This window comes from Salmo salar, chromosome ssa25, assembly GCF_905237065.1.
Source record: "Salmo salar chromosome ssa25, Ssal_v3.1, whole genome shotgun sequence".
Lineage (NCBI taxonomy): Eukaryota > Metazoa > Chordata > Actinopteri > Salmoniformes > Salmonidae > Salmo > Salmo salar.
In genome coordinates this window covers 29,428,479-29,438,528 of record NC_059466.1, presented here as the reverse complement: position 1 = coordinate 29,438,528, position 10,050 = coordinate 29,428,479, and the positions used below count along the sequence as shown (strand labels likewise).

Here is a 10,050-nt window from a genome sequence, read left to right as displayed (position 1 = left end):
AGCTGTTTAAAGGCACAGTCAACTTAGTGTATGTAAACTTCTGACCCACTGGAATTCTGATACAGTAGGTTATAAGTGAAATAATCAGTCTGTAAACAATTGTTGGAAAAATTACTTGTGTCATGCACAAAGTAGATGTCCTAACCAACTTGCCAAAACTATAGTTTGTTAACAAGAAATTTGTTGAGTGGTTGAAAAACGAGTTTTAATGACTCCATCCTAAGTGTATGTAAACTTCCGACTTCAACTGTAATTGATCCTGTAAATCGCTCTGGATAAGTCTGCAAAATGATTTTTAAAAAAATGTTTTAAACTAATACAAATAATGATGTAAATATGTCATTGTGTAGAGAGATCTAAGTCTCCAGTGGCCAGATTAACGTCGGTAGGCCTATTATCTAATTATGATAAACACAGAGCGCACTGTAAAGTATCTGATGGGAAGCCTCAGGAAGAAGATCGATTTGGCTGCTGCATTATCTGCAGCTATCTGTTATACATCACTATACGTTATGCATCATCTATCCGACGGACTTTTTTAAGCCAAGCGACCGCAGCTTTCCTTTTCCCTTTTCTGTTCCCTGGCTGTAAACCGATTTTCCGCAACAGAAAACGTCCTTGCTAGTTTCAGAGGCAGTGAACCCGCCTGTCGAGTCTTGCACAGCGAACCGTAGATGGCGCGCGCCCAACTCGGTGTTTTTATCCGGTGGACAGTAGGAAACAGGGGCTCGCAGGGTGTCCCCACCACTCCTCCGTGAGATGCGCCAGAGAGCTCGCGGGAGGAGAGAGAGAGAAGAGGGTTGACAGTGGCTTTGCATCCGTCATTCTTCTCCTCCATAATCCCTGAAAACTTAAAACGGTAAGAAACAGGCTGGTTTCCTTGTGAAATTCCCCTGTTTTATGCGCGGCGATTTCTGTTTCTGACATTGTGTGATTGTGCTACATCTGCATTGCTTGCTGTTTGGGATTTTATGCTGGGTTTCTGTATAGCACTTTCTGACATCAGCTGATGTAAAAGGGCTTTATAAATACATTTGATTTGATTTGGTAGACAGGCTATCCAACGAGAGGTTTCGCTTGCTGGTAATCCCTCTTCATTTGAAGGCAGCGGTTTCACCTCTTTTCCCCATCACTGCAAGGCTACTTCCATTAATAACCTATTGAGATATTAATAGCTGGACATGCTAGATGTGGTGTAATTATGTATTGAGATAAACTGATAGAGAGAGAGATAATGCCTCGAGCACCCTAATAGAATTGTGTCATGCCATATCAGACATGTTGAATGTTTCCATTTATTCCAGGCTATGTATTTGTTGATTGAAAACGTTTTTTTTTAAATTGATTTAGATACGTGAATATTATTCTATTCAGTTAGCCTATATAAAATACAGACTTGATAAAGGGTACGCAAGTTGATGGAAACACAAGCATCAATTCCTAATTGCCTACTATTCAACGTAGACCCATTTCAAACGGCATTGTTTTACAAAGAAGTTAGTTGCCACTGTTTAGATCAAATCCCCTATTCTGAATAGGCTACTTCTGTTTTCAAAAACAGGAAGATAGAAAATTGTTGGCTAAATGTCTGGTCTTTCTGGGTTCAAATCAGCCTCTATTTTCAGTTCGCATATAGTATTTGTTTGTCAATGAATGAATAGCTAGCCTACTTGAGAATGGCGTGCTTGAGAGAAAGTGGATGTTAAAGTGAATACTGGCAGTCAGCGATGCTTTGCTCTGCTGTGGTGACGGTGAGTCAAACACAACAGCTCGCTGCCTGGCGGATGCACTTGATCATACGTCACCTGGGCAACCGGTTCAGCACCATGGAGAGCGGAGAGAGAATGGTGGGGTGGATCCTTGGGAGAACATTACTGTGGTTAGATTGGTGACGCTCATAGTTCTGTATGTAGGCTGAATGTAGTGAATATAACTCAGCATTAATTATAGAAATTGTCATTTGCGTAATGGAACCTCTACTAAGAGCCTTGTTTAAGTAACATCTTATTCCATATCTTTAGTTAGCCCCGCTGTAGCTATGTCTGTCTGTTTGATTCCTCTATAGCTTCTATTATGTTAGGTGTGGCATCTAATGAAGGCAATTAGCATGAAGCCAGTGCAGCTGATAACGAAGGACTGATGGAAAGGTGTGAGCTTGAAGTCTATATTCTAGTCATAGATATAGACATGCTGTTGAATAGAAAAACACATTTTCCACTGAGAAATACAGTAGAGGGAGAGTGTAGGGTCTGGTGGTTGAGCTAGTCTTAATTGAAAAAGCAAGTAAAAATGTCCTACCAATAATTGAAGTGTTGCAGGCTGCAATATGGCTGTGAACAGTTTCAATGATATTTATTAAAGACAAAATGCAATGTTTGATTACAGAGTAATTTCAGATAATATTATTATTATTGCAATATGTCTAAATAGATGGGTGAATTATGAAAGCAGAGAAGGTCTTATCATTTCACTGAGCCATCAAACATCCTCTACTGAAGGTCTGTGAGTGATGTTACATTAACGTGATTCAGACAACTAAATATTTACTCACAGATTGGAAGAGAGAGAGAAAGGAGGGGAGAGAGGGAACGAAGGGAGAAAAAACAGGAGCGAAGAAACAGGGATTCATTTTACACCATAACAGCAACAACCATATTTCCCAGGGGGCATTGTTTTTTGGGGGGAAACATATAAGTTCAGAGAACAGAACTGAAGTCTGTAAACAACAGCTTCAACCCTTAAAACAATCACCACTGATCAGAGAGAGAGAGAGATTGAGAGAGAGATGGGAAGAGAGACTGAGGGAGTAGAAAGGGAGATTGTTGTGTCAATTTTTTTACATTCACACCTCTCTTTATTGAATGAGTATAGTGACTGTACCATGCTGTATTTATGGTATAATATAAAACCCACCATGGAGTTAACAGGATTACACTGCTATTCATGTTGTACACACAAACACAGCTCTGCCTCTACTGACCCGACACCGCTCCTCACACACACAACCACTGGCACTGATTACTGTGGCAGTTACTGATGAGCTGTTACATTATAGCCTGGTTCTGCTCCTTTAAATTGGTTCAATACATAATCAGTCTACAAGTACAGGCAGACCTGATTCAGGATTTGTGTTTAAAATAAACACCAGCTGTGTTTGCCATCGATCCCCAGGCCAAGGGAATTAGACCTGCTCCTCTCTCATCTTGTTTTCTAGTAACACTAACAGCTGGGTACTGTAGTCAAACACAAACTGTGAGTTTTAACGGGACAGAATACACAGCTGCTGTGTGTGTGTGTTAGCTGTATGTCGGTATCTTGCTATTGATATGGAGTGGGATGGAGATGGACAATGCAGAGCCTAAGGAGGGGATGATGAGGGTGTTAGCCATGGCATGCCTCTCCACTCCACACACGGACGCACACCCACACCCACAGTGGTCCTTATTGAATTAGAAAGCTTTTCAGTCACAGTGTTTCATTCCCTCAGGGCTCTGGCTGCTGTTTCCTCCCTGGCTGTCTCACACGGTGGTGGGAGAATCTCATGTGTGACCACTCCGAGATGGCCTGTGTGATGGAGTCTGTCCGTGTGTGTGTGTGCCTGATTGCTTGCCTGTGTGTGTGAGAGCTGAACCCAGTTAGTCAAGCTGAGGCTTGGCAGCAGATCAGACCAGGCATATCTAATTGGGATTGAAGCCCATGGAAGAACAGGCAGGAAATACAATTAGCTGCCTCTCTGCCCGCCTGCCTCTCTGAACAGGAGAAAGAGGGAGAGAGAATGGGAAAGAGAGAAAAGGATAGAGAAAGAGCGAGGCAGAGGGAGAGAAAAAAGAGAGACAGTGAGAGAGAGAGAAAGAGACAATTTCCCTCTTGAGGCTTTTAAGGCAGTGGGGGTTAGTTCTCCCAGCTATCCACCTATCAGGGTGTTTTCGTCTTCTGTGTGTGAGTGTGTGAGTGTGTGTGTGTGTGTGTTGAAACAGAAATGTAATCTGTCTTTCATCTCTCTAACATGATCCTTTTTTATATCTGTAAAAGAGGGACTTCAGTATTGACACGGTATGCATGTTCATGAAATATATTGATGCACCCGTGAATCAATTTAATGAACATAATACAAAAATCCCCATTCAAATCTGTCAGTTTAAGCTAAAGATATAAAACAATGTTTTGGCTATGTCGGCCGTCCGCATCTGCTGTGGAAAGTGGCAGCGCAACAGCACTGTTTATCAGGCCAGGAGACATTCCAAAAATCGGACTTCTCACAAAAACATCTGTAGCCTCCGAACGGTTTGGCCTACTAATATGACCTCTATGGAAAAATGAGACTCTCAGGAACATGATAGTGTTCTCCGTTTTGCTCTACGACCCCCACATCTGTCACAGGACTCCTCTGAAGGTAACCCGGTACCGGTTTAAAAAATGAACGGAATTATGGAGGTAGATTTGTTTCAACAAAAAAATAGGTTAAATATGTGTCCAGAAAACATAAATATTTCCTGAGCTTTCTTAGATCTCCTAGATATAGGACAGACACTTCAAAACCTTATTCCTCGTGATTTTTTGGGGGGTCTGTTTTTCCATGTATGAATGTGTTTCTATGGGCTTTAGTAGTAAGGCCCAAATTCAATATTTTATCAAATAATTAGTGGATATATTTTTTGATACCTATAGGGGTCCTAAAATTCAAAATGAAATAGCTAAATGATCTGTGGTATGACTATCTTAAAACAATTCCATATATTAGCTCAGTCACATTTTCCTTTGGTTGAAGTTCTTTTTATTTCTGTAGAGTAGAGCAGTTATTTCTGTAGAATAGTTATTTCTGTAGAATAGAGCAGTTATTTCTGTAGATTAGACCAGTTATTTCTGTAGAATAGAGCAGTTATTTCTGTAGAATAGTTATTTCTGTAGAATAGAGCAGTTATTTCTGTAGAATAGTTATTTCTGTAGAATAGAGCAGTTATTTCTGTAGAATAGTTATTTCTGTAGAATAGAGCAGTTATTTCTGTAGAATAGTTATTTCTGTAGAATAGAGCAGTTATTTCTGTAGAATAGTTATTTCTGTAGATTAGAGCAGTTATTTCTGTAGAATAGAGCAGTTATTTCTGTAGAATAGTTATTTCTGTAGAATAGAGCAGTTATTTCTGTAGAATAGTTATTTCTGTAGAATAGAGCAGTTATTTCTGTAGATTAGAGCAGTTATTTCTGTAGATTAGACCAGTTATTTCTGTAGAGTAGAGCAGTTATTTCTGTAGAGTAGAGCAGTTATTTCTGTAGAGTAGAGCTGTTATTTCTGTAGAGTAGAGCAGTTATTTCTGTAGAGTAGAGCAGTTATTTCTGTTGAGTAGAGCAGTTATTTCTGTAGAGTAGAGCCGTTATTTCTGTAGAGTAGAGCAGTTATTTATGTAGAGTAGAGCAGTTATTTCTGTAGATTAGACCAGTTATTTATGTAGAGTAGAGCAGTTATTTCTGTGGAGTAGAGCAGTTATTTCTGTAGAGTAGTTATTTCTGTAGAGCAGAGTAGTTATTTCTGTAGATTAGACCAGTTATTTATGTAGAGTAGAGCAGTTATTTCTGTGGAGTAGAGCAGTTATTTCTGTAGAGTAGTTATTTCTGTAGAGCAGAGTAGTTATTTCTGTAGATTAGACCAGTTATTTATGTAGAGTAGAGCAGTTATTTCTGTGGAGTAGAGCAGTTATTTCTGTAGAGAGCAGTTATTTCTGTAGAGTAGAGCAGTTATAGTTAATTGGCTGTGGTCTAGCACAGTGCCTTTTCAATCCGGTTTAAATCCTATTTTCCTTTAAAATGGAGAGAATACTGTGGCAAAAGACTGAGGCGGATCTTTTGAGGCGTAATTTTCCACTTCTCCCGTGATATTTAAGTCCTTTAACTAGGCTAGGGTCTGGCTGGCTGTTTGTATGTGTGTGTTTGTGTGTGGTGTGTTTTGTGAGTCATGCTTTCCTGTTTCAGTAAGTGCACCAATGCCTGGACTGTGTTCATTTGTCTTTGGAGAGAGGTGTGTGTGCATGCAGTGTTTAAAGTTTAAATCTTTTTTTGTCACGTGCACAGGATACAGCAGGTGTACATCAGTATAGTGAAATGCTTACTTGCAAGCTCTTTCCCAATAATGCCATATTCAATATCAAGTTAAGAAGAAAAAATATGAAGTAAGAAAACACGAGAAATAATAAAAACACAATAATGCAAGCTACAAACAGTGCCAGTACCAGTACCAGAATTAAAACATTTTGGGTCTTCCTCAGACACCGCCTGGTATGAATGTCCTGAATAGCTGGGAGCTCGCCCCCAGTGATTGTGGTGGGCCATTCACACCTCCCTCAGTAGAGCCTTGCGGTCGAGGGTGGTGCAGTTGACAAACCAGGCAGTGATGCAGCCGGTCAAGATGCTCTCGATAGTGCATCTGCACTCACTGTGTGTATGTGACATATTAGAGGGGTTAAACAGGGGTTTCGTAGATAAGGACCGGAGTCTTGCTCTTCCTCGTACTGGAGAAGAATAGAGAACGACTGTTGGAAACAGACAGATGTTAGGAGATAGGGGACTGCTCATCTCCCTCCTCTATCAACTACCGTTAGGTGATGTGCTTCCTCTCTCACAGTCATCCTCCAGGACACACACACACACACACACACACACACACACACACACACACACACACACACACACTCCCCCTGTGGTCATCTTATGCTACAGCAGAAGCCATCATGAGTGTGGTTTGATGCGTATCTATGTAACATTCATCTTGGGTGTTGCACACACATCTATTTCACCAGTCAGATTAGCCTTGGTGCTGTTTTTTCTCTCCCTTTGATTCTTTGCTAGAAATAGAAATACAATATTCTGGGTTGTTCTGTGGGAATCCTTATAAGAACATTCAGTCCCAGATGTTTTTAACATTTCTATCTTCAAGGCATGCATTTTGTTGTTAGAAAGAGGGAGCGATGAGGGTTTGAAATGGTTTTACTGGTATGTGGTAGTGTTATTAGTATGGAAGATGTTTAGAAATATTTCACAAGTTGTTGGACAGAATAAGTACCATGAATACAGTGGACTACATTTTCAGTTAATTAAAGAAAGGACCTTAGTTGTCCTGTGTTCACTCTCTACTGGCTAGACAGGGACTGCCATAGATACCGCAGCGCATCTGAGGGTATCACACTGTTGGGATAACTCAAAGTTGTATGTGTGTGCATGTACAGTACCAGTCAAAAGTTTTAGAACACCTACTCTTTCAAGGGTTTTTATTTTTTACTATTTTCTACATTGTAGAATAATAGTGAAGACATAAAAACTATGAAATAACACATATGGAATGATGTAGTAACCAAAAAAAGTGTTAAACAAATCAAAATATATTTTATCTACCCTTTGCCTTGATGACACTTTTGCACACTCGTGGCATTCCCTCAACCAGCTTCATGAGGTAGTCACCTGGAATGCATTTCAATTAACAGGTGTACCTTGTTAAAAGTTCATTTGTGGAATTTCTTTCCTTCTTAATGCGTTTGTGCCAATCAGTTGTGTTGTGACAAGGTAAGGGTTGTATACAGAAGATAGCCCTATTTGGTAAAAGACCAAGTCCATATTGTGGCAAGAACTGCTCAAATAAGCAAAGAGAAATGACAGTCCATCATTACTTTAAGACATGAAGGTCAGTCAAGTTTCTTCAAGTGCAGTTGCAAAAACCATGAAGCGCTATGATGAAACTGGCTCTCATGAGGACCGCCACAGGAAAGGAAAACCCAAAGTTACTTCTGCTGCAGAGGATAAGTTCATTAGAGTTACCAGCCTCAGAAATTGCAGCCCAAATAAATGCCTTACAGAGTTCAAGTAACAGACACATCTCAACATCAACTGTTCAGAGGAGACGGCGTGAATCAGGCCTTCATGGTCGAATTGGTGCAAAGAAACCACTACTAAAGGACACCAATAATAAGAAGAAACTTGCTTGGGCCAAGAAACACGCGCAATGGACATTAGACCGGTGGAAATATGTCCTTTGGTCTGATGAGTCCAAATTTTTGAATTTTGGTTCCAACCACCGTGTCTTTGTGAGACGCAGAGTAGGTGAACGGATGATCTCAGCATGTGTGGTTCCCACCATGAAACATGGAGGAGAAGGTGTGATGGTGTGGGGGTGCTTTGCTGGTGACACTGTCTGTGATTTATTTACAATTCAAGGCACACTTAACCAGCATGGCAACCACAGCATTCTGCAGTGATACCCCATCCCATCTAGTTTGCGCTTAGTGGTACTATGATTTGTTTTTCAACAGGACAATGACCCAACACCTCCAGGCTTTGTAAGGGATATTTGACCAAGAAGGAGAGTGATGGAGTGCTGTATCAGATGACCTGGCCTCCACAATCACCCAACCTCAACCCAAATGGGATGAGTTGGACCGCAGAGTGTCTGAAAAGCAGCCAATAAGTTCTCAGCATATGTGGGAACTCCTTCAAGAATGATGGAAAAGCATTCCAGGTGAAGCTGGTTGAGAGAATGCCAAGAGTGTGCAAAGCTGTCATCAAGGCAAAGGGTGGCTACTTTGAACAATCTGAAATATAAAATATATTTTAATTTGTTGAACACTTTTTTGGTTACTACATGATTTCATTTGTGTTATTTCATAGTTTTGATGTGTTCATTATTATTCTACAATGTAGAAAATAGTAAAAATAAATAAAAACACTTGAATGAGTAGGTGTGTCCAAACTTTTGAATGGTACTGTATGTATGTGTGTTTGCGTGCATGCGAGTGTGTGTGTATAGGTGCGTGCATGTTTGTGTGTTTTGGGTTCACTCCAAGGTTTGGTTAGTGTAGCATTTATGCAAAACGTCCCGATCAGTAAAGATCCATGTTAGACTGAGCCCAGAACATTTAGTGATGTTCATGATGTTATGATAAGTCAGGACTGTGGTATGGAGAGTGCAGTGTGTGAGTAAAATATCAACAAATTCAGAAAAAGACAGTCCAACAGTCCAACTGTCCTACATCTACTTATGGAAAGAATGATTCCACTGCTACAGTGTGTGTGTATGTGTGTGTGTGTGTGTGTACAGCGGTAGTACATTGAGACAGTATAGAGACAGTGAGGGATGTGTCCTTATTACAGGCCAGTCTACCAGTGGGAACAAAGAGTGATCATTGCAGTCAGTCTGTAACACTGGGAACAAGCTGCCTCTCTCTGCTAGCCTGACAGAGACACACACTGCAGCTGTCACTACACTGACTGGGCTTGACTGCTGGAATAGCCTCACAATCTTTCTCTTTCCATCCCATACAAATGTTGAATTGAAAGAGATGGAAGTACTGCAGCATGCCTGTATTGTGAGAGGTGTCGGTTTTTATTGAAACAATTATTGAGGGAGGAAGATGAGAACAGTTGCATTAGCATGGTGCTATCCAGGATTAGGGCAATCATCCTGAGAAACAGACTGACTACCTGAAGCAGCCACATTGATCTGCTCTCCTCTCTCGGATCCTCTCTGTCTCTGCAACCCATCCCCCATCCCCTCTCCTTCCCCATCCCCCTCTCTCTTCTCTCCCCATCCTCTCTCCTATCCTCATCCCTCTGTCCTCTGTGTCCTTGGGTGGAGAGGGACTGGCTGGGAGAAGGCACTGAGATATTTAGGTGGGGAGCAGGTTGAAGCTCAGTGTTAAATTCAAATCTCCCTACCGTATCAAAGGCAATATGACACCAATCTCGATGAAATTTGCAAATGAACTTGATTGGCTAGCAACTCGGTCGATCAGCAACTCAACAACACAAACAGTGCACCGCCTGCACCAGCAGCCAGGGATGATAAGAAGTGGTTGAGGACAAACCTAGGCTATAGATATCTATATCTTGCTACTCAAACTGAGGTTAATCAATAAATGCATACAGATAAATTGTTCGACATGAAAATGTTGTTGGTTATTATTAGTGAGCTGAACGTGGTTTTGTTTTGATTAGCTAACCAGCAGCTGTAACGTTAGCTAACTAGCTAGCTAACGTAGCATTATACCACAGATAGAATACCAGTCAGAT

General features: G+C 40.9%; 1 protein-coding gene across 3 annotated transcripts in view; it reads left to right on the top strand.

Moving 5' to 3' along the window:
* Positions 1–441: 441 nt before the first annotated feature.
* enox1 (ecto-NOX disulfide-thiol exchanger 1) overlaps positions 442–10,050 on the top strand; it is a 128,104-nt gene continuing 118,495 nt past the window's right edge. For 2 of the 3 annotated variants that reach the window (XM_045707660.1, XM_045707659.1), the window contains exon 1: positions 443–859. The gene's annotated coding sequence lies outside the window, so the exon portion shown is untranslated. Of the gene's footprint in view, positions 860–10,050 lie in introns of all 3 variants that reach the window. The other variant, XM_045707661.1, reaches the window with a different exon arrangement.